This window comes from Ambystoma mexicanum, chromosome 10 (assembly GCF_040938575.1).
Source record: "Ambystoma mexicanum isolate Mex_15411 chromosome 10, UKY_AmexF1_1, whole genome shotgun sequence".
Lineage (NCBI taxonomy): Eukaryota > Metazoa > Chordata > Amphibia > Caudata > Ambystomatidae > Ambystoma > Ambystoma mexicanum.
The window spans coordinates 549797900-549822889 of NC_090932.1; the positions used below are offsets into that span (position 1 = coordinate 549797900).

At 49.0% G+C, this 24990-nt stretch overlaps 1 protein-coding gene across 2 annotated transcripts in view; it reads left to right on the plus strand.

Moving 5' to 3' along the window:
* Positions 1-24990, plus strand: part of D2HGDH (D-2-hydroxyglutarate dehydrogenase) — a 1571200-nt gene that overhangs the window by 316756 nt on the left and 1229454 nt on the right. The gene's annotated exons all lie outside the window — the stretch shown is intronic.

A 24990-nucleotide genomic window follows, 5' to 3' on the forward strand; every position in this document is an offset into this window, starting at 1 on the left:
AAAGGATGCAAAGTTTTTTGCCATGGATTCGATAAGCGTAGTCAAATCGGGGGACATTGCACAGGGGTGGGGGTTGGCCTCAGGTTCCTCCTGCAGGGATGATGTGCGTCCTGCCTCCGCTCTCGGGACGGTCTTGGTGAATGTATCCATGGCTCCCCCCCCTTAGAGTTCCCTCTAGATCTGTTTGACATTGCTGGTATGTCCTTGGACGAGGCAGGGGCCCACAGGCGCAGATGATCAAGGGTCCGAGGTATTGAAGGAAAGTAGGCCCCACACCTGTGTCAGCGGTGTGAGCAGGCTCTGTGGCAACAGAGGATGAAAGGAGGCCGAAGCCGGATGGAGAGCGTTGGGCCACTCGGGGGCCAAAAGGGGGAGGTCGCCAACCCACGACGGCAGGAAGCCATCCGGTAAACTGCAGTGATTATGTTGTAAGGGCCCACTCCTTTGTTAGGATGGGAGGCGCTGTGTAAACTCAGCCCAGGCGGTCTCGTTCCACCTGGGGCCCAGTGACTGCAGAGAGGGGGGGGGAATACAGGGCAAGCATTCATAGGGGCCCCTCAATTGTAGGTGATCAGCAGCAAGGGGAGGGCTACAGCGCGGACCGAAGCCCCAATGGTAATGGGTGGAGAGGTACCCAATGCTGTCAGCAAGGGTTGCCGTAAGACCACACTCCAAAACAGACAGGCAAGGTATGAGGCCCCCGACCAGGGCAGAAGGAGGAGTTCTACAGTCAGTTAGCCGAGGACAGGCCCAGGGTGGACCGCAATAGCCCCAATATGGGCGCCCCCCTGCTCCTTACCTGGACAGCGTGGACCCCTGCGCAGGTTCAAAGTACGTGGGTCCAAAGCCGTAGCCAGGCCCCACGTAGCTTCTCAGCGGAGAACTCGGCGCTGGAGGCGAGGGGGGGGGGGCGGGGGCGCGCTCCTGCGCGAGCCCCTGCGGTGGGCTTGTTCTCGCAATGGCGCGCTCCGAGGAGGGTCTGCCACGGTCGAGGATGCGGACCTACCTCCCAGCAGCCAAAGGCAGTCAGCACTGCGGGGGTCCTCAGAAGGGGGGCAGAGCGCTTGGGCACCGCACCTCGTGCTCCACCGCGAGCCACAGGCAATGGAAGCCCGCGAGGAGGGGACGGGGGCCAGGGGTGCACGCTGAGGCCTCCGTGGATCAGCAGGCGGCCTGTGCCAAAGTTCTGTGTTCAGGCTTCTAAGGTCCAATTCGGGCCAGGATTTTTGGGGTGCAGGCAGAAAGGAGAAATCAGAGAGGTAAGCATGACATGCCCTGAAGAATCGTATGTGCGGCTTTGGTGAGTCCCCGGGGGGTCTTTGGTAGTTCTGTCCCTTTGCGGGTCTAAAATAGTATTGAAATCGCCACCCCATATAACTTTGGCGTCGCAGAGCAGCGATATCAAACCAATAATGTGTAGATGGAAATCGGGCTCGTCCACATCATTGCCATATGTGTTGACAAGTGCAACATCCTGATTGCACATTGACCCCAGACAATCATATATCGCCCCAAATGTGTCAGTTATGGATTTGGTTAGGCAGAACCCTATGCGTTGGTGTATAAGGGTGAGCATGCCCCTGGACTGCGAGTAATAATCTGTGCCCCCCTGTAGCGGGCTGCAGTTACATGCAAATGTGTCTACCACCTTATGCTGGGCATGCGTTTCCTGCAACATCAGAAATGTGGATTTTGTGTCTATTTATGTAGGCCAGAATTTTCCGGACTTTAATAGGGTTGCTCAGCCCTCTGATGTTCCATGTGAGCAGTCTAATCATATGGACCATCCCGGGCATCGGCGCTGTAAATCAATAATCGCAGAGCAACCAGCCATACTACACACTCTGTGAGTTTATTTCCAACGCAACCATCAGCTTTTCTGAATAACCATTCCCAACTACCTTCCCACCCTCACAATCCCCCCAACTAGACAGTGTATACACATTCCCGAACTTCCAACACTGCAACAGTGGGTGACAATCTGTGGCCACAACTAGTGGCATTAACTCTTTAACCATTTTGAGCCGCACAGTGTGGCTCAAGCGGACTGGTAGGACCTCTCAGGAGTATGCCCATGTGGGTCCAGCAACTGTGAGTGCTTCACGGGTGTGCACGATAGCAACGAGTGTCAGTCGCTGCCTGATTGTGCCAGAATGTTTTGTTTGATGTAGGCCATGGCCGCCTCCAGGGATTCAAAGAAGTGGGATCTGCCTGCGTGCTGCACACGCAGCTTAGCTGGGAACATCATGGCACAGGGTATCTTTCTGTCTCGGAGTGCTTTTTTTACATGGTCGTAGGTTCGACGGGCTGCCAGCACTCCATTGGAGAAGTCGGAATAAATGTGGGCTTTGGTGGAATCATAGATCAGGGTGCCCGTTTAACGCAACATCTGAAGTATCAGATCTTGGTCACGATAGCTCAGTAGACGGGCGATGATAGTGCGCGGCAGGGCCCCTGGCTTGGGTGGTGGGGCCAGAGGTCTATGAGCCCTCTCCACTAGAAATTGCGGAGAGAACTGCGCATCCGGGAACCTTGTGCGAAGCGCCTCCTCCAGTAACATTTGCATCAGCACATTTCTGGACCTCTCGGCCATGCCCACCACCCGAATGTTGTTACGCCATGACCTAGATTCCAAGTCGTCACATTTGGCACATACAGCTTTTAAACTCTTCTTTATATTCTCAATGTTCCTTTGCATGCGCGGCTGACATGTCCTCAAGGGCACTCACCCTGGTCTCTGCCTCTGTGACCCTTGCATTTACTTTCTGTAGGTCGGCCCTTATGGCGACAATATTACTTCCTATGTCATCAAGTTTACTATTTACTGCTGAAAAGCCGGTCTGCAGTGCTGACATGTATGCGTCCATATTCTGTTCTGCCTGGGCGTGACGCACTGCCGAGGCGTCTTGTTGGCTCAGATCAGCTTCTTCTGTGGTGTGCGCATTTGTAAAGGGGTTCATGGGGCCCTTTTTGTTGCCTTTCATGCTGCGTGTCATCTCCACCCCTGATGTACAGGCTGCAAACTAGATCTAATGCTGTGCATGCCAGTATGTGCTTGTTATTAGTTTATGCCGAGCAGGATATATGAGGCAGCAAGCATATGTTATAGTTTCCCTCCTCTTGACGTCGGGCCTGTGTTGTGTTGCAAGTGGTTACCCGCTGTAAGACCCCGTTGGAGTGCTGCCGGATTTTCAGGTAACCACGTTGGGTTATTGCTGGGCTCCGGTAACCGGGACGGAATGTGTTCCCATACAGCCCGTTCCTGTCTGCCAGTATGCAGCACCCCGTGCCGCGACCCACACAAGGCACACAGCATCCACAGGCAGGCAAGCGCAAGCACGTACCTTTCACGGCTGCAGGAGCAGCTGCCTCGGCAATGCCGACGGCACTGACCCTCTGCACCACGGAGGGAAAGAGTTTGCGGGGGAGCATTAATCACCTCTCCTCATCAGCTGCAGTCTGCAGAGCTATGCCCGGCACCCCTCACCCTCCAGGCAGGGTCTATCGGATTTGGCACGCAGACCGCACCGCCGCTCCAGTGCAGGCCAGCCACACAACCGCTTGACACGGGCGTTCCGCAGCAGCATTTTACTCAAAATTCGGTCAGCTGTTGCAGGAGTGCTTAAGTACTTTCTGGCTGTATTTTCTGCAATCAGAGGTCCCGGGCCCTCAGCAGGATATTAGATTCAGTATTTAGTGTTTGCGGAGCTCCTCTCTCAAGCAGCCATTTTTGTTGGCATACCAGAGCGCCCCCGAGCCCACTCGGTTTGCCCCTTTGCAAAGTGGGTGGAGGCATGACCACGTGCACACCCAGATGCAGAGTGTGCAGCACGGTTCCTGGTCAAAGAGGTGTTTCCACGATGGGGCGTGTGCGAAGTATTGAGATCAGATAATGGCACACATTTCTTCAATGTGCTGTTTCAGCATGTTACAGCGCTATTGGGCATTAAACATCGAATTTGCTCAATTTACCACCCTCAGGCTAATGGCGTTGTGGAGAGGATCAGTGGGCTTTTGAAGACTTAACTGTCAAAACTGTGTTCCACTTTGAAGAAGAATTGGGTGTACTGTTTGCTCTTGGCCCTCTTCAGTTTACGCACACAGACTAGTAAGGACCACTATTTGACACCACGTGAAATAGTCACAGGCAGGTGTATGCAAACCCCCATGTCCCCTGTGAGGAAAGCGTCAGATGCACATCAAGCAGCGACAGTACTAGGAGAGGAATTTAGGGAATATTTAACAGCACTAACACGTGCTATCAAATATATATCTCTCGATGGTTTGCACCACTAAGGAGCGAAGGACAGGACACACCGAAAGGGACAGCAACTGTAAACATATCTGCCATTATTACCTGGGGAGCTGATAAAAAACTTTGTGCATTGATGGAACAATCCCAGGTTTCAAAGTCCTTACGAGGTGGTGTTCTGCACTCCTCTTGCCATCCGTTTGAAATGCTTGTGTACGAGCACAATAGAAATAAAATATCAATAAAAGGAGTTAAGATATTGGGTGCATCTCTCGGATGTCCGAAGAGCACCTCAGACAAGGCCAAGCTCAATCAATAGAGTAAGGACATAGCCAAAGAAGAAAAAAGTGTAAGTATAAAGGATCCATGCCTGATTTTTCTTTTCTTTTCTTTTTTAATTTTATTCATTTTTTTATTATTTTTATTGATTTTTAAAACATTTAATCCAAACAATGACAATACAAGATGTGCATAATAATTCATAAACTCATCAATTCATTTCCCCTCCTCAAAATTCAGCTCCAGCTCAGCAAATCACAACAGTTTAGTATCAATTCATAGAGCATAACATCATGTACAATTCATTTATCAGTAATCAATTTGAGGGAAGAAAGCATTGGAACGATATATTGCCAGAAACGGAGGGAACAAACAAAAATAAAAAATAAAAATCTATATATATATATATTTGGAGTCTGTGCAATAGAAGGCAATGTCAGATATATCAGGAGTTCATAAAGTCTCATTAAGTTCGGTTGGAAGAACACCTGCTCTATGTCTAACACATAATTCAAGAAAGGGTTCCAAATCTGTATGAATTTCGAGAGTTTCCCCTCTAGCATGGCAGTAAGTTTCTCAAGACCCATCAATTCCCACACATTCACCCACCAATACGCCACATGCGGCCCCTCCACAGATTTCCAGAAACGAGCTCTTGTGATTCGTGCAGCAGTAAGCATCTGGGCAATTAGGGCTGCTCTGGAGCCCGACATTGCGAAGGACCCATCTTCTGGCACGTCGCCCAAAATTAGTATGCGTGGGTCCATGGGGAGCAGTGTGCCAGTGATGCCCTTGATCTTAGATCGCACTTCCAACCAAAAGGTTTGGATAACCGAACAATGCCACCACATGTGCCCTAAATCTCCCCGTTCACCACAGCCGTGCCAGCATGTGTCTGGGTAGTCTGGGTTCATTGCATGCAACCTGCTTGGCAGGAAGTACCAACGAAAGCAAATCTTAATGGCATTCTCTTTTACCAACGTGCACCTAGAGCTCTTATGGGCTCTATACCATATTCGATGCCAGGACTCCTCTGGAACCTCTACTCCCAATTCCCTCTCCCAAGCCATCATGTAAGGAAGATTCTCACCTTCAGAGGCATTTTCCAGAAGTTTATAACAAGTAACCAGCCTATGACAACGCTGCCCCTAGAGAATTCTGAGTTCTATGCCCAGTGGTGTTCTACTGGCAGCCTGGCGCTATTAGTCAACCAATGTCGGAGTTGTATGTACCTAAACCGCTCCATCTGACACCCCAAATTTCTCCTTGTACTCCTGAAATGTCAGCGGTTCCTGATCTACATACAGATCCCTAAGCCTTAAGGGCCTACCTGAATTCCAGCCCTGAAATGAGCTGGGATTTAGTCCCGGCGTGAACGCTGGATTTTGGACAATGGGGGACAGTGGACCCAACCCCGAGGCAATCCCTCTTTGCGCACTTGCCCTGTCCCAACACCGGAGTGTTGCCAACGTCGTGGGCAATAGCCCTCTTCAATAGCTTTGTGCCTCTTTTGGTAGGAAAAGAAGATATTCCAACGGGAAAGGGGCGGCTGCTTGCTCTATCTCCTGCCATTTAGGGGGTTCCAAAGATCTCCCCCAAGCTAGCATGGGTGCGACCTACGCCGCTCTATAATAACACGAAACTGAAGGGAGACCTATGCCCCCAGATGCCGCTTTTCTCGTAAGGAGCTTGTAGGGGATTCTGGGCTTCTTATTCTTCCAAACAAAACGTCCTATTTCCTTTTGCATAGCAATGAGATCCCCTTCAGGGATCGGAACCGGTAAAGAATGAAAAGCATACAGCAGCTTCAGGATAAGGGACATCTTCACCACACTAACCCTGCCCAGCCATGAAATTTTCTGAGAGTCCCAATGTTGAAGCCATTCTTTGGCTTCTCTCAGTAAAGCCGGTATGTTAGCCTTAAATAAGCCTGCGAAGGTCTGGGTCAATTTTATCCCTAAATAAGGGATATTTGTGGAAGACCAGGGGATGGGGAAAGCCGCTTGTACCTCTGCCAAGCCCTCGGGAGATTCAGTTAGGGCCATGCCCACCGATTTATTAGTATTCACTTCAAAGCCGGAAATTCTAGCAAATCGGGATAATAATTTCATTAGGGGCGTAATGGATTTAGGGGCATCATTCAAAAAGCACAACAAGTCATCCGCGTATAAAGCTATTTTATGGCATTGTCCTGCAAATTCAAAGCCCAAGATCTCCGCATTCAGTCTAATTTGCTGTGCTAAAGGCTCTAACGCCAGGGCGAAAACCAAAGGGGACAGCCCTGCCTGGTGCCCCTATATAAACGTATTAATGGGGTCCAATTTGCGTTCACTTTGACTTTAGTAGAGGGGGGCTGATAATTTGAGAGGATCAACTTTAAGAAACTGGGTCCAAAGCCGAATCGCTCCAGTACCAGCTGCAAATAGCTCCAGGACATACTATGATGGGCATCTAAAGATAACAATGATAATTTGCCTGGCAGCCTGGGTGCCAAAGATATCAAATTTATCGCCCGGCGGATATTATCGTGTGTTGAACGGTTGCGTATAAAGCCAGTTTGGTCTTTCTCCACTAACGCCGGAAGAACCTCTCCCAAGCGCCCCGCTATTAGCTTACTTAGTAATTTCGCATCTGTGTTCAGTAAAGTAATAGGTCGATAGGATTCACAATCGACCGGGTTCTTTCCAGGTTTCAAAATCAGAGTCGTAGTGGACTCTGCCATAGATTCTGAGACCGAGCCAGCTACTCAGATGTCGTTAAAGAGTTTTGTTAAATAAGGAGAGAGCACAGCTTTAAAGGTCTTATAACATTTATTTGTGAACCCGTCTGGACCTGAGGCCTTACCCAAGGGGAGGGATTGGATAGCATTCTCTACCTCTTATATTGTGATTGGCTCCTCTAAGAGATCCTGAGCCTCCTGAGACAGTTGTGGCAAGTGCGCATCCCGTATTATAAACCTATCAGCCATGTGCAAATCTGTATGATGGGGGGCAGAGTGGTCCCTAAAATACCCCTCAACTGTGCAGAGTTTATCCACCTCAGAAGTAACCTTCCTCCCTTCTCTATCTAGCAGTGCTTCAATCCAATTACGACTAGCCTCCTTTTTCAGCTTGGCCGCCATAAGCCGATTGGCTTTATTTCCTTTAGAATAATAGTATTGTTTAGTTCTCATATTATACGCTGCTCGGCTCATGTGATGAGCCTTGAGAGCCCTCTGAGCTACCCTGACATCGCGCCTTAGCCTTTGAGAGGGTCTGCGTCTATGGGATTCCTCCCTCTTCCGGAGCTCTAGCTCCAGCTGGGACTGTATTTGCTTCCTAGCCTTTCCCTTCTCTGGTGAGTAATATATATATATAATCTGGCCCCCGAAGCACAGCCTTCGCGGCATCCCATATTGTGTTATAGGCCAATTCACCAGTTTTATTCTCATTGACGTAGTGGAATATAGCATCTGGGATACAGGATTGGAACTGTGGATCCTCCAGGAGGAGCTCATTCAACCTCCAGGCGCGTGTGGAGTGTCATTGAAAGGGGCCATCGTTAGCAGTACTGGGGCATGATCTGATAAAGCTTTAGGAAGTATATCTGCGCCAATTGTTTGAGCTATAAGCTTGTCAGAAACTAGGAACATATTCAACCTGGTGAATCCCCTATGTACTGCATAATAGTATGTGTATTCTCGCTCTTCTTGGTGGTAAAATCTCCAAACCTCTATAAGGGAGTGCTCTCGAAGGAGCGTTGTAAGCGCCAAGTAATTCTTTTTGTCAATGCTAGTTGGAGGGAGAGACTTGTCCATTAAAGGATTAATCACAGCGTGAAATCATCCCCAATCATGATTTCACCTTCAGCATGTTCATACAGAAGCTTAGATAAAGACGCAAAGAACATGTCTTGTTGACAGTTGGGCGCATATAAAGAGACCATAGTCAACTTCCTCCCTTGAAACCTAGCCACCACAAGGACATATCTACCTTCCACGTCTCTGAGTCTTGCAAACCACCAACGGGGTCCCCCTGTGAACCAGAATGGCCACCCCGCCTCTCCTAGTCCCCGAAGAGGTGCAAAATTTCAAGGGATATAATTTATTATTAAGCCATCAGATGGGAGAAGATGAGTTTCCTGAAGGAATAGGAGCGAGGAGTCTAGGGTGGCCATAAGGTGCATCAATGCCCTGCGTTTAATGGGGGAGTTTAAGCCTTGCACATTCAGGGAGAGGCAATGGAAATTTGGGTTAGTCATAGCCATAATATTTCCTTCTCCAAGCAAGTATCTCCAACAATCTCTTCTTCAATATAGGCCAAAAACTAGTCACATTCCATCCCCATCATCCATCCACATCGCCGTTTCCCTGTTCATTGACCCCAAGCAAACATGCATGCAAAAGGACTGCTTCATTTCCACCACCATCCCCGACATTAGCATTTCACCACAGCACAATTCAGAGGAACACATGAAAACCCTGGGCATAACAGTCAAGAGCGAGTCCTGGGATTCCAAGATGGCCACAGGCACTGAGTAGACGTGCCGACGGCGCTCTCCAGACCCGGTTCTTGAGTGGTGCCCACCGCCCCATCAACAGGAGTCCACTGCTGTCAGGAAGGTCCCCCGGCGGGTGGGGTGGAAGCGGGGAGCGAACTGGTGCAGGCTGACAATTCGTGCAGCACCTCGAGTCCAGCGCTGCGGTGAAGGGAGCAGGGGCCGTGTGTGCGGCTGACGGAAGGAGCTCGTGAGGAGGAGCCACAGTGGCGAGGGGCGGCACAGTGAGGGGCCGGGAGGCTCCCCGGAGCAAGGACGGCAGGCGAATCCCACGCATAAACGATCTCGTGGCTGGTCCCCCCCACCCCCGTGGAGAAAGGAGGACGCTTGGAGGGGCTGAGGGGCTGCGAGTCTACAGCGCGGATCCGGGACGGACCGGGGTGCGCAGAAGGGAGAAGGTTCCCCGGGGAAGAATGGGAGCGGCGGTGCACCGAGAGGACTACGCGGTTGCAGGAAGGTCGGTGAAGGGGCTATGGAGAAGCACCCGCCCCCCGGGCTAGGCGACTTTCCGTGACTGCGAGGCCAGACGCTTTGTACTATCCAGCATCGCCATACCAAGTGAGTGGCTGCAGCGCGGGGGAAGCTGGTTAGGAGGGAGGGACTGCCTGCCAGAGACTGCCTGGAGGCCGGCTCGGAGAATGTGTGGAGACCAAACGGTGCCCCCCAGCTAGCCCCCCCACCCCTCCGAGAAGCAGGAGCATCGGAGTGTTCCATGGCGGCTGAAGGAGAGAGTGAGGGCCGCCTGCGGAAGCAACGGATCACGGTCGGCTGTGTAGTGCAGTCCTGGGGGGGATTGGGGGACGGGCCTGAACGGCGCCTCCGGCACCCTGTTGGTGTAGACGAGGCCTCGACAGGAAACGTGCAGGGGAGCGGAATATCCCCAGAGAGCACTGGGAGGACCTTCATAAGGAGATAGAGACGATCCGTTAAGGGGAAGAGTAAGGACTGGCGTGTCCTGCGCAGTCCCGGCTGAGGAGGTAGGAGAAGTGGCAAAGCTCAGCAGCCTTAAAGTCTAAAGAGATCTGCTGTGTCTCATTCCTTAGACTTTTGGTGCCATTAAGTTCCAGCCCCATCAGGTGGAGTGGGGGGGCTGTGGACAGAAGCTCACCCGAGACCTGCCTTCCGGGGCCGGTATAGCGGCGAGAACAGTAGGGAACTGAGCAGCCTGACCTCCAAATCCAAAAGCAAAGGGGGCACAGGCCACAAGTGACACAGTTGGAACACTCCCTGCAATCTGGCCAGTGCACACCCTGAGGGAGGGCCCTGGGTCGGCCCGAGAGAAGTCAGGGGAGGATTCTGATCAGGGGATGGTGGAGGAGCAGACTGTGATGACTAGACAGGAATTTCTGGGGGAGCTGCATGCCTTACAATTGAACTTGGCAAAGACCTTCCAGAATCAATTTCAACTAATGAGAACGGACTTGAACGATACCCTAGGAGAGATGAGACCAGAAACGCGCCAATTGGGGGAAAGGACAGATACTCTGGAAAAGGGCCTCCAAGAGGTAGAGGAAGAAACCACAGCTAACAGCGAAGTCATAGAGAGGTTAGACGTGGCTACAAGGAATCTTGAGGTTCAAATGGAAGATTTGGAGAATAGATCCCGTAGGATCAACATCAGAGTGAAATTCCTGCCAGAGTTGGTCCTAGATAGGGACCTAAAGGAGGTGCTCCAAGGCATTTTTGCTGGCATCCTGGACGAAGGGAATCCTGAGAAGATTGAGTTGGACCGGGTGCGTAGAACTTGGCGGATGGTCAAAGGCCAGATGGCGAGACCTAGAGACGTCTTGGCAGCGTTTGCTAGATACGCCCAGAAGGAGGCAGTTCTTCGAGCGGCAAGGCAGCGTGAGCCCATTATGTTTAAAGGACAGCAGATTGCTCTGTTTCAGGACTTGGCAAGTAGCGCACTCATGAAAAGGAGGCACATGGGCCCACTGTTAAAAGTATTGAACGAGAAGGACATACGGTACAAATGGACATTCCCAGTTTAGCCTACTTTTTGAATGGGAGGGTGCTCAGAAGCGCGTTATATCCCTACAGGAAGGGGCCGATATTCTTCGCATTGAGCTGGAGGAAATCCCGCCGAACTCGGGAGCACGAGGTGTAGTGGGGCGCACCACAGTGGGAGAGAAGAAGAGAAAAGGTGGCAAAGATGGCATGAGGCAGCAAAAAGGAAATCCTAGTGAAGAGAGGAATGAAACACCCAATGGCTCCTGACTTACGATGCGACAAAAGTATTGGTGGGCCTCTAGAAGGAGAACTGAAGCCACGGGCCTCGGGAGGAGCAACCATTTTGGGTACGGAAAGGGCGGAGATGCCCGAGTTAGGAGTGGTGAGCAAGCAGGAAGGGGATGTTCTTCCAGGGAGGGAGGGGAGGGGGGGAATAGGGAGGGAGAGGGGGAGGAGAAAAGGGGGGGTGAGGCATTCAAGGAGGAGGGGGGTGAGAAGACAGTTGCTCATAGAAAGATCCAAGTCTCAAACCTTAACTCCTTAAGTGGGTAACGCATAATGTGAGAGGGATGAACTCTCCACTAAGGAGGAAGAAGCTGCAGCATTTCGCGAGAAAGGAAAGACCCGATATTATGGGACTCCAAGAAACGCACCTGATATCCAAAGACCAGGGAAGATTAAAGCTGAGAGGCTTTGATCAGACAGGACACGGTAAAACAAAGGGGGTAGCACTAACCATTAGAAGCACGGTTGATTTCAGAATGGAGGCAGTCACGAAAGATAAAGAGGGGAGATACTTAGCGGTTAGGGGGAAGTATCAGGATGCCCCTTACACAATTGTGGTGGTATATGGCGCCAACTCTGGTCAGGAACAGTTTTTGCTGCTTGTACTGAAAGTACTAGTAGAACAATCCTGGGGGCAGATTGTCTTGATGGGGGGGCCTGAATATCGCATTGGGATAGGGAAAGGGACAGAAATGATAAAAGTATGAGAGGTGGTGGGGCGGTGATGTCGGCTGAATTGAAGGAAAAGATCAGGAGGCTGGGGTTGCGGGATGTGTGGAGAGAAGTAAAGGGGGAAGTGGAGGGTTACACCTTCTTATCTGGAGTTCACGGATCACAATCCAGAATAGATTATATATGGGTCTCGGTAGGATTAGTGGGAGGTATCCGGGAGGTGCAGGTGGGACCGATTGGAATAGCCGATCACAAGATAGTTTCAGTGGCTATGGATCTGGGTAGAAGGGAGAGCGGGGTATGGGGTTGGAAGTGTTCAAGTGCGATCCTGAGAGACCCAGTAGTTTGAGAGGACATCGAAGAGAAGATCAGGGTCTTCTTTGCAGTTAATAGGAAGGAGGATACGGGAGAGGGGGTACGGTGGGACGCCTTCAAGGCTACAATCAGGGGGGACCTAATCACTGCGACCACTTTTCGTGTGAAGCAATTAAAGGCTTTGGAGGTTCAATTGGTGGCTGAGGTGGAAGCGGCTAGGCAGGCAGCGGGTGAGACCCCTTTCCAGATAGCCACGCGGGAATACAGGAAAGCGCTGGGCCAGTTAGAACTTTTGCGTACCATAAAGGCGGAGGAGCACTTTTAGCTGTGAGGCAAAAGTATTACGCAAAGGCGAATAAGGCCGTTACGCTTTTGGCACGGCTACTCGGGGGGGAAAAAGGGCGAAAAACGCCATTACAGCGTTAAAATTGGGTACTGGGGAGAGGGTTACAAAGCGGGAGGAACTGAAGGAGGCTATAGCGGGGTTCTATGACTCCCTTTATGCATCCCAAAACCCCCTCAACGAGGTGCAAGATACATTTTTACAATCCGTACAGCTACAGGAAATTGATAGAGAAACGAGGGAAGCCCTAAACCGAGAAATCATGGTGGAGGAAGTGCGGGAGGTGATTAGAGCCCCCCCTGTAAACAAAGCCCCCGGCCCTGACGGTTATGCCGCAGCCTTTTATGAAATGTTCATTACACAGCTGGCCCCGCAACTGACATCTCTATTCAATACATTTCGACAGACAGGTAAAATTACCCCGTCCATGGAGGAAGCAAAGGTGACTCTTGTCCTCAAACCACATAAAGACCCAGAAGAGAGATCAGCTTATCGCCCCATTGCCTTGATCAATATTGATGCCAAGGTATATACTAAAGTTTTAGCTAACAGGTTGGACGCCATTATTTCTTCTCTAATACACACCGACCAAGCAGGTTTTGTCAAAGGCCGGCAAACTGCAGATAATATCAGGCGGGTGGCCAATTTAGTTGAAAAAGTCCAGAGAACATCCACTCCCGCGGTCTTGGTGGCACTCGATGCGGAAAAAGCTTTTGACCGCATGGAGTGGTCTTTTCTGTTTCGAGTAATGGAAAAGATGGGCATTAGGGGGGAATTTCTCACGAAGGTCCAGGCCAATTACCAAGCTCCATCAATTAGAATAATGGTGAATGGAACAGCTACCAGGAGGGTCAATCTACAAAGGGGAACTAAGGAAGGCTGCCCTCTGTCCCCTATGCTTTATGCCCTGTATCTGGAACCATTACTGCAAGCGATCAGGGAAAAGCCGGACATAAGGGGCATCCCGTTTGGGGGGGGGGGACAACAGAAGGTGGCAGCCTTTGCTGATGATATGTTACTGATGTTGACGGTGCCAAAAGAATCGATCCAAATTAGCTTGTCCCTGTTGGAAAAATGTGGGGAGGCCTCAGGGCTTAAGGTTAACGCTAACAAAACGGAGGTCCTAAATCTAACGCTTAGGGGAATGGAACTTGACGAGTTAAAGGGAAGTACTCATTTACTATGGAGCCCGGGTGGGATTAGATACTTAGGGGTGAAAATCACGACAACGTTAGCAGGGTGGTACCCAGCGAATTTTCCCCCTCTCCTTAAAGCAATCAAAACGGACTACCAAAGATGGCAAGGTCTCAGAGTATCTTGGCTAGGAGCTGATCGCAGCGGTGAAGATGGTTACACTCCCACGACTGTTGTATTTATTCCAGGCGATCTCGCAGCCTGTTCCCTCAAGCTTCTTTAAGGAACTGGGGATTCTGACTAAAGAATTTGTGTGGGAGGGGAAGAGACCAAGGGTGAGTGGTAGTTTACTGATGGCATCCAAAAGGGAGGGTAGCCTAGCTCTACCAAACTTTCGGCGGTATTATGAGGCAACTCAGCTACGAATTATTAGGGAATGGTTGAAGGGGGAGGAAAGTCAGCGAGAGAAACTCTGGGTGAGAATGGATAGGGCGGTGGCCCACCGCAGCCTTTCAGAAGTGCTTTGGCTCCCTAGAGAGCATAGACCTGGACACCTCTATAACTAAATTAATGGCAGATGTCAGGGACAGCATGGTAAGATCTAAGGGAATCACTTCGTACCCATCCCCATTTACTCCACTCTTTGCTAATGGAGACTTCACCCCAGGCCTGGAGAGGGGGGCTTTTGAGAACTGTCAGGAGGGAGGGTGTAGGAAGCTATGTGACATGCTTCGAGGAGGGGAATTGCTGTCATTTGAGGAATGTAAGCGAGTATTTGCAATACAAGAGAAGGAAAGACTGAGGTACGCTCAGATAAGACATTGGGTACTTCACCCGGGAGTTAGTGGCGGCAACTAGGGAGCCAACACAGTTCGAAAGATTTCTACTAACCAACAATGGTACAAAAGGCCTTATTTCCAATATTTACAGGATCCTGAATAGCTCGCACTCGGTCCCGCAGTGGGTTTACATGCAGAAATGGGAAAAGGTCCTAGGGAGAGAGATCAGTAGGGCTGAGTGGGAAAGACTATGGAAGAAGATCCCCAAATTAGCTAGAGCGTCCCAGCCCCAGGAAGCATGGTATAAGCTTTTATTCGGGTGGCACTATACCCCGGCCCGGCTTCACAAGATGTTCCCCACGAGATCGGGCAGCTGTTGGAGGGGCTGTGGTTTGGCAGGTACGGCAGAACATATTTGGTGGAAGTGCTCCAAGATTGCACCGTTTTGGGGAGAGGTACAAAGGGTGCAGGAAAGGGCCTTTGGCCCAGGGGATACACGGACCCCAATGCAGATCCTCCTGAGTGTCCTTGGGGCCCCAGACAAAGGGAGAATCAGGGGTAGGGAGAAAGCAAAAGCAATCTTGACTCTTGCAGCCCTGTTGTTGATAGCCCAGGGATGGAGGAGCCCCGAGATCCCCAGGGAACAGGATTGGCTACAGAAAGTTTGGGACATAGTGGCCCTAGAGTGGGCAACTTATGCCATGGAGAATAAAGTGCAAAGCTTCGCTGCGGATTGGGAAGTGATTATGACTTTTCTTAAAGATGACTACAGAGTGATGTGGTGTCCGTAGCGCCTGAGACTTCTTGAGCTACAATAGGGTGGAGGAACTGTCTGGAAGAATGAAGATGGGGGTCTTGAATGCTTGTCGTTTGGGGGTGGGGAGGTCGGAGGGAATGGTTTCTTTCCTTTACTGTTGACTTGTTGTTAAAACTTGTAAAATTCAATGAAAGGAGTTTTTAAAAAAAAAGAGCGATTCCTGACATAAAGCTTGTAAACTAGACTCCTTGGAATAAAATAAAAATACATAAAAGGACAATAAAAATAAGAAGAATTAACAAAAAAACAGATTACCAATTCCTTGCCAAACTTTTAGTACAATTGATTTAAACAGCAACTGTTAGGGAGAATTCTCTTTTAAGGCTAATTTCCCAAACCTATTGAGTCCCCCAGCAGCTTTGCTGGATTTTTGGGATTTATTTTTTTCTCCTGCTAAGAGTGAGACTCTTTTTCTCCCACTCTTAGACATGATTTGAGATAACCTTTGACATTGAAATGTGTTTTTATGGGCTATGGGTTCTTTTACTCCATAGAGTTTCATGTGCCTTTGGTAAGTGTGTTACACAGCACCCTCAGTGCAGTAACACAGGGGTGTCATAGTGACCCCCAAACATAGACTCCATACCCTGGGACTGACTACTGTCTCCCAGGGCATGTAAAGTCACCATTGACTTTACTAGTCTTAAATTGTGAACAGAACCAGTACAAACCATCATATTGTGGAAGTACTGGTAGGGGTAATTAGATTGCCCCTGGGTCTGTTTTTCGAGTGGGCACTGTGCAGTCCCCCCTCGTCGAGTTTCTGGCTGGTGGCAGTGGTTACCACGCGAAATATTCCACCGGAATCTTTCCTATGGGATTTCCCATTCATTTTAAACACACCACTTTTTTGGTGCAATGTTAAAGATACCGCCGGGTTATTTATTTAATAATTATTCCCCGGTTGGGTCTTTTTGCCAGGACTCGGTTTTAAAATGGCGTTTGTGTTTGCCTCTGTAACTCCAACCCAAGTCGAGCCCTTTGTTCCACTTTTTGGCAGGCTTCTACACAGAAGCCTCCAAAAGTGGTGCCACTCTGTCTGGGTCTACAGGATGTGTGGGAGGGGGGTTTAGACACCCTGGACTGAGTTGCCTCGGCAACTCAAGTTGCACTCTTGTGTGATTGGCCCAGTGGTGAGCTGCCCGGCTCACCACTTAGCATGTTTGAGTGACAGCTAGGACTGATGAATGGTTTTTTTTTGCATAAAAGCAGGGCTTTCGGGATTGGAACTTCAGATGTCACCACAGGACCAAAGAATCCAAAGAGGGAAAAGCTGAGCCGACCTGCAACGACGACACCACCGGTGGAGCCATGCTCAACCGTCTCACCACTTCCCAACGAAAGAGAAAATCTTCATCCCGGAGAGTCTTCTTCCTCTGAACTGGTGGGGATAACCAGTTCGCCCTCTTTTCACCTTCCTGGATCGTCTCGTGGTCGAATCGCCCGTGCCAAGCACCCCGGCGGCCGGATAGCCACGCTTCACCACTACTGCGAATAAAAGGGTAGTACCTTTTAACCAGGAAACTCCGCGGCTGGTTTCTTCCCTGGCAGTGCAACGACCTCCAGCTTTCCTCCACGTCGAGATCTTCTCTTCCCCTGCTCGAAGCACCGACTTGCACCCGCTGCCAGGAACAACTGCCTCCGCTGGAGCTTTCTCACCATTTCAGGTACTGTGATCCCGCCTGGTCTCCCTTGCAACAGACTGTTCAAGGTGTCCCGTAAATCCTTGACTTTCTATCCTGGGGTGACTTGGGACCTGCTAACTAACTTTTCCTGACTTGATCCAACCCTTTTTGAATTATCTGCAAAGACTCTTTAAAGTACTATTCAACTGTGTGATCTTGGACACATTCCGCCTTGCTCTCTCCAAGAGTGGGCCTGGCCTATGACTTTCTTGCTTCTCAGTAGACTCTGCCTTTTCTGACTTGCTCTGTTTCTCTTAAAGTGTTGGTATTGTGTATTTTCCTAATTTTGCCTTTTTCCCTCTTTTTAACTAACCTATTGGAGTGCCATCTTAGGTTAAGCGCACACCTCTGTCTGTAAATAAGTGGGGCTTTAACTAAGACTTGTTCAATAAGTAATCAGGGAGGTATATATATTCATAGTGACTGTGTTTGAACTTGCTTGCCATATTAGTGTTAGTGTATTTAACAAAGTGTGTTTTTAAATAAATAATTATATACTTTTATACCCAAGCTCTGGTCCGTGTTTGCTTGTGCTACTGTATTTTGGTACCTATCTTGTATACTCTATATACTGTCTAACTCTTCTTGAGAGACCTCTGGCTGCTCAGACACAGCTACCAGGTAAATCTGGGTGGTACAGACTGTTACCAATTGGGTTTACTGCCAACAGCTGTAGTCCTAAGCCTTTTGCAGTGGTCCCTAAGGGAACTGCACAGGTTTCTGCCTAACAGCAACCCTGTCAGGGTAACAGTAACGGGCATAACCCATGGATCGGGCACCAACATTTAGAACACTTCACATTTGTCCCAACAAATCCCAGACTGTATTATTTGCACGCAAGGGGAGCACGCGAAGAGAACCTACTAGCTATTATTGCATCCTCATACACATCAGCAATCCAGCAGCAATACATGGAGCAGGACAGAAGGTAAATAAATATTATACCAGTTTATTAGTGTAGATGTCCCGACCGATCAACCTGGGAATAAGTTCCGGCCAAGCTGCATCAGTCACCTTGCAGTCAACAACCATTTTGCAAAGCGGAGGCTTGCCGCAGAGAGGGGAACAAATCTAACACAAATTAACAAACTGCAGAACTGCCGGCATCCGCCCGGCATGGTCCTTCCCAACCTCATGCACACTCGTGTGAGCTCCTCAGCCCGACAGCAGCCACCAGGTCAAGGGGGAAAAGTGCTTCCCAGCTCCAGATCCTCCGATTCTTTGGATGCTTTAGTTAAAGCCCAGCCCCTGGGCTTTCGCCTCTTGTCTTTTGGCGTGGGACTTAGAGCCGACCTCCTCACAACACCAGTACTCTTGTCACCAGACTCGCTCGCGGTGTCCCGTAGCCACTCATCTGCTTCTCCTTCAGAACCAATAGCGTAAGGGCGGTTATGATCGTTGAACGGTAGTTGGCATGGGTACCCCCATCGGTAGCACACCTTTTTCGCCCGCAGCCAAGTGGTGACTTTCTGGAGGCGCCTACGGTTTGCCAAAGTATTTGGCGAGAGATCTTGAAACAATGATATGGCAGAGCCACGGAATTCCACCCTCTCTGCCCTTCTGGCTGCCGCCATTATTTCCTCTTTTTGCCGAAAGAAATGGACTTCGGACAAAACACCAGAGAGAAGATTACGCTTTTGTTGAACAGAGGAATAGACCCGATGGGTCCTGTCTAAGATCAGTTCGTCAGAGTCTCCCAGGTTCAACAAGGATTTAAAGAGGGCCCGCACATATTCAGAGAGTTCCTGATCTTGAACCTGCCTTGGCACTCCCCGTATCCTGATATTATTCCTTCTCGAACGATTTTCCAAATCCGCTTGCTTAGCCGACATTTCCTCCAGCCTATCTTCCACATTCTGGATTCTTTTGGTGAATTAATAATTTTCCTGCTCGCACTCACATACTAAGTCTCGAGGCCTGTCAAATTGGAACTTATTTCAGCGATGGACCATGCCAAAGAGTCTTTTGAGGACTGAATCTCCAATTTTATTGCTTGCGTGATATCCTGCTTAAGAGACTTTAACATTCCCTCCAAGTCCTGTCTCGATATGGCCGGATCAAGGGTTAGATCAGACCCTTGTGAAGCATGAATTTCCGCCACAACAGACTGCATCTTCTGCGGTGCAGACGTCGCTGAGGTCGGGTAGGTTGTAATTTTACTCCCTTTATGCTTGCGTCCTGTCTTGGGCATTGCCGGGGGGAGATTACTCACGTCAATGGAGCACCCGTAAGGGCACACTTAAGAGCTATGCCTGCAGGTTGTGACGTTTCGGAAGGGTGACGCTCCTATAAATTGGGGATTAGGAGTGCCAATATGTCAGCCAGCACCCTAGAGCATTTGCATGCAAGGACAATATTTATCCCTCCAACTCAGGCTGCCAAGGCTGTTCCATCAGGGACTCGCCTCCTCAGCTAGGCGTCAATATGCCGCTCCCAAATCCAGCGACGCAATCAACTGGTTCTTTCTCCCCTCCACTGCGGCGCTCACCACCTCCAGCCCTCAGGTGTTCTCCGACACCGAGAAGCAAAGGGCCCCTGACAGCATGCTCTGCTCCGCCCTCAAGCACCCCTCCACTCGCGGGCAGCTCGAGGGAGGCAGAACGCTCCAAAACAGACTGCACCTCAATTTGCAGGCTCGCGGACTGCTATGAGGCTCGCCGTCTCCACCTCCGCTCCTCCACTAACAGGCTCCTCCGGGCTGCCCGCTCACCGTCTGTGCAGCGCACTTTCCCACCGCATTCGCTTCAGAAGACGCCGAGAATCACTAGAGCGCCGTCCCCTCGCCAGCCGGTCCGCTCTATGCCGGCTAAGCAATGCCACCCCTCAGAGCCTCTCTCCTCCAGGTCAGCTCATCCAGGCTCTGCAGCTGCCTCCCGGACTTGCAGCGGAGCAGAAAGACATCATCTCCAGTGCGCCCGCCATCTTACGCGCCTCAGGCTTTCCCTCGCAGGGCTCCGAAACTTCAAAAAAATCAGCTCCCAGGCGTACAGGACATCACCGTTGGAGCCCCGCAATCTTGAAAGGCGCTCCCCGCATCTTTCATGTGTAGATTCAGGGAGTTAGGGCATGTATCAACTTATAAATAGGTGCCTGTCCCGGAGCCTACAGCAGGCACGTCCACATGGCGCCCTGCCTGTCCACGCCCCCAATTTTATTGATTTTTTATTGTTTTTATTTTTTAGCTTTTTCAATTTTTCAAACCCAGTCAGCCCTGTTGGGAAAAGGGTCTGCCTTTCCCCCTCTCTCTCACCTCCCTCCGTATCCCTTTATCCTGCACGCATCAGGTGCTCCTAAGGTTTTAGTTCCACATCAAGTCCCATTTACAGAGGCACAATGCCAGGTACATCTTGCAATATGTAGGATAAAGGACACATTCCAGGCACACAGCCTGCAGTTGAGGAGCATTGATCTAGACCCAGCGCTATGCAATGGCAATACGAAATACTGCAAGTGTCTACAAGTACCATATTTTTCTTTGGGAGGTTACTCACAGGTCAACAACAAATGGCAGAGCACCATAGTAACGTGCCCGGCAGATAGACTGATCGAGTACAGCAAAGAAACAATAGCCCAAGTAGAGACTATGTGTGCGCAAATATGGTCCCAATACATCACAAGGCTGACTTGGATTGCAACAATGGAGAAGCCAGGGCGAATACATAGAGACATGGACTATGAACTTTGTTTTAGCAATGAAGGAACAGTTCCTGTTGGCACGAACACACAGTGCAACCACACTCTTGTGATCCCTGATATGACGAAAGGTACGGCAGTGGTGATGGACTACTACTGATTTTTGGCTGACAAACCTACTTGCACCTCCCACCCTCCTGGAGGGGCAAGTGTTCAATGGCCACCCTGCACTCCGTACTACTGGTAATCCCAGAAGAACACCTGAAGGGAGAAGAAATGCCGGTCAAGCTGCCAACAGCCACTCCAGCACCTAAAGAAGCAGAACGAAACTTGCAGATGACACAAGAATTTGGTATGCTGCCAGAAAAAGGAGGATTTCAACAGCGGGGAAGAAAGAAGAGATCACACTATGTCGCGAAGGACTCTTCCGCACTGCTCAGAGGAATACCTGATGAGTATCGACTTTTTAGCTGAGCAGGGACTTTCTTTTCATCTTTTTTGGCTCCTGAGGTACAAGCAGCTGCGAATACCAAGTGGGTGCAGATAGTCTGATGGGAGCTCGTCCAGCTGGCCAATGACACAGAAATGGGTTCACTGCCATCAAAGTAGGGCTCTGTGCATTGCGACTCATGACGGTTAAGAACCGATACATGCTGCATTTGCTAACAAGCCATAGAGGAGGAGTATGTAAAAAGTTGGGAAGCAGCAGCTGCACTTTTGTACCCTCGGAGGATGCTGAGAATGGGTCACTATCCCACGTCATCGAGGCGGTGCACAATCTAGGTGTTCAAAGGAAGAAAGAAGGTGGAGTTCAGAACATGGATTGGCTATCGCTTGCCTTAGATTGGGTCCCATCATGGCTGGGGGCAGCAGTAAAAATATTGGTGCCTGTTATCGTATTCTTCTTGGTCCTCTTCTGCGCGTGCCAATTGGGTCTCCGATGTTGTGTCAATATAGTTCCTAATAGTGCAAAGAAGATGGTATCAATTGGGGGGATCTGAAACACTTTGCCATACAATAAACAGCGAAACTAAAACTAATATTTCTGGGGTTGTAGATATGTCAGGTGGGGATGAGTTTGTTACTGTCGAAGTAACGAAAGTTGGGAATGTTGGGAAGTAACTAGGGCTTCCGGCCCCCCAAAGCACATTAGAATTAGGCAAGACTTCTTTTAACTTCTTTTAGGCGCTACAAATGATTAGGGAAGGAGGGGGGATGGGAAGGCTTTTTCATGCAAATATAATCACATACACAGAGATGGGCAGGCACTGAAAAAAGGTAGTTATTGTTTGAAATATAAAGTACAATTCACTATTAGCTGGATAGATATGTAATATCAAATTCTATGCATTTGTAAAAATCTTAGTACGGTATGAGTCCAAAACTCCCCCTCCCTTCCCGGAAAGAATGCAGCCTGTGCTAAAATTGGACTACAGGCTTTGCGGTGTTCGTGCTAGCACTAGCAGCACAAAGTGACTCACCAGCTGTTTACTGTCCGTAAACATGCTTTTACATGCTCGGTGCACAAAATGCAGAAATATGAAAATAAGGTTTAAAGGAGATTATAGGACCAGATAAAAACATGAGTGAAAAATAGATAGAATGAATGAAAATTGTGTATACAAAATTGTTTTGTTTTTCAAGGGACTAGGCCTCGAGGTTTGTAAAAGTCTGCAGGGCTGCAGTGCATTTCTATGTAATGTAGCAATATGTAAAGTAGCATGTCCTGACAGAAACGGCTGACAATGAAGAAAGGAAGACTTTGGAGCATCCCTCGTATAGAAGCAGGACGGTTTGGGTTGGAGCCATAGCCCGCATCCAGTGACACAACTGCAGCAGGCCAGGAGTATATAAATCCTTGCCTGGCATCACTGTAGCAGGAGAAAGGAACAGATGAGGGACAGACAACTGTTCAGGGAGCAGAGTTATTTGCCCGATCCTCATTTCTGTATAATGTAATTTGTTATCCTTACAAGATAGACTCTTGGCCTTATTTCCCTAGAGGGGTGTATTTATTCTGTTGTGAGCGTAATTGGAAACACCCTTACAATAGCATGAGGAATCCCTGGCAGGAACATCCATCAGAAAGAACATTACAGAGAGGTAAGTAATTTGTTTTTTAATACATGACAAATCCACCAACAAGTGATGCCAACAACCAAGATATAGTAATGATGTTACCATTGATCACAAATGTTATTTTTGTAAAGCTAAAGTGAACCATTAAAATTAATCACAATTGTGAAAAACGATTATGTATGAAATATACCTGTTGAAGCTCGGTGGCGCCAGAGGGAATTGATGTTAATGTTAGCACAGCACTCTTTTCCTTTAAATGAAATTAGAAATAATTGTTTACACCAATAATATGTAGTATTAGCAAGGCAGTTGTTTATCTCTTGCTGTTTAATTCTTTGGTATTGTCACAATCCCAGTCAGGGCACAAGGCATGGGTATTAGGACCCAGGGGTACATCCCCCCCCCCCATGTTACTGTAGCGATGAGGTAGTCCTGCATGGTGACTGATTGGCATAGGCATTCAGTGAAGGTTGCATTGACCCACACCAACATGGCTGCCAAGAAGGAACTCACTATGGAACCTAAAATGGCCCCTGGCAGATACAAAGATCTGATATCCCTGGTGGTCTAGCGTTGACCGGGCGCGCCCCGAGGCTATAAAAGCACGCCTCGGCCCACACCCTATGCTTATCGTTTCATCTGCTACCTACCATAGCAGTGTAATGCTTACCGCTCCTGTCCTTCCACGTGCAGTGAACGCCCAGGCTTATTCATGGTCGCACTCACCCGAGGCCGGAGGCATCATCGTACGCGTTCTGCTTCCGTCTGCTTCAGCCCTGAGACTCACCCAGATAGTTGTTGACCTGTAGCTGCACAGACCCGATAACTTAATCGCAAGAGTTCCGTTTCAAGTTCCTGTTCGCCGATCACGTTCCACCGCAAACCGCAGCATCTGAAAACGAGAAAGCAGAGAAAGACAATAGTAAGAGACTGATATTACCAGCTAAATCCCACCCAAATTCCCTGTTAGTATAAACTTACCTTTGCTGGTCTTCATCTGCATCGCTTTTTCTTGAGCGCTGCTGCAATTCTTGCAAAGACATTTGGTAGATCCCGCACCTGGGGACAAAGAGAGAAAGAGACTAATTAAAGCGCCTGCATCAATCCGAACTGGGAAAAACAGTGCAAAATAGACAGCGCTTCGCTACTGAAACCACTAAAGCGCCTGAGCAGCTTTCCACAAAGACTCACCTTCATACCTTCAGCATCCAGTGCGTCGCAACCGACCTGGACCACTACTTTCAGTGAAGTAACTGGAGTCGGATGCTTACCAGACACCCTCGGTCTGCCTCCTTCATCTTAAAATACAGTGAGCACCAACATTAGCGTGCCAGCCTACCTAGTGGGACACAAAAGGGAAGTGGGGGAGAAAGTAGGAGAACAATTACAGAGTTCTTGTATTTACTTACCTAAGGTCCTCGTTCATCCCAACCCCCTATCACAACTTACCAGAGGCTCCAAGTTCATCTAGGTCCATCCCCACCTCACTGTTCCCTGGGTTTTGATTCACCAGCGGACCAGTGGGGAAAGGAGTGGCTGGGATATTCATCTTACCAGAATATCTCGTGGGGGCAACGCTTCGGAACAGTCCAGACCAGGCACTCTTGCAGGGCACCAGAGGTAAGCGTTGCATGTATCTAAAACCAAAAAAACATATATCGAGCATTTTTTGGATAACAGATTAAATTAATCTAAAACCATACTTTTATGTAGTTAGTACTGCATGGTGGAAGGTGCACGACACAAGATTGACGATTGCATGCATTCGTAGTATACTAAACCGTCAGTTGTAGAAAATACAATAAAGAATGGTCAATTTCAATAATACTTTCAATTTATTCAGTAACATAATTTATAATAGAAATAAAGTTCTAATTTATAGGATTATAATTAAATAATGTCTAAATATCAAATCTCATCCTAATTGCGCCTGAGCAGTTCTAAAGGAAGATGAGTATCTGGCAGAAGTACCTGCATCCTCCTGTATACTAAGTATAGTAATTTGTAATTCTAATGTGCGCAGAGAATGTAACGCAACTTTAAAAAAAGAGAAGCAAAAATGTTGAAAGAAATTAAATTACACATTTTGGCAAAACAAAAACAATTATTCATTTTGGAGTAAATAGTAGAATTTGACATTACACATCTATAATATACTAGAAAGAAGACAAATCGAGAATTAAAAATGAGTACTTGTAAGGCAAGTGCGTTTTCTGCTTAACCCCCGAAAA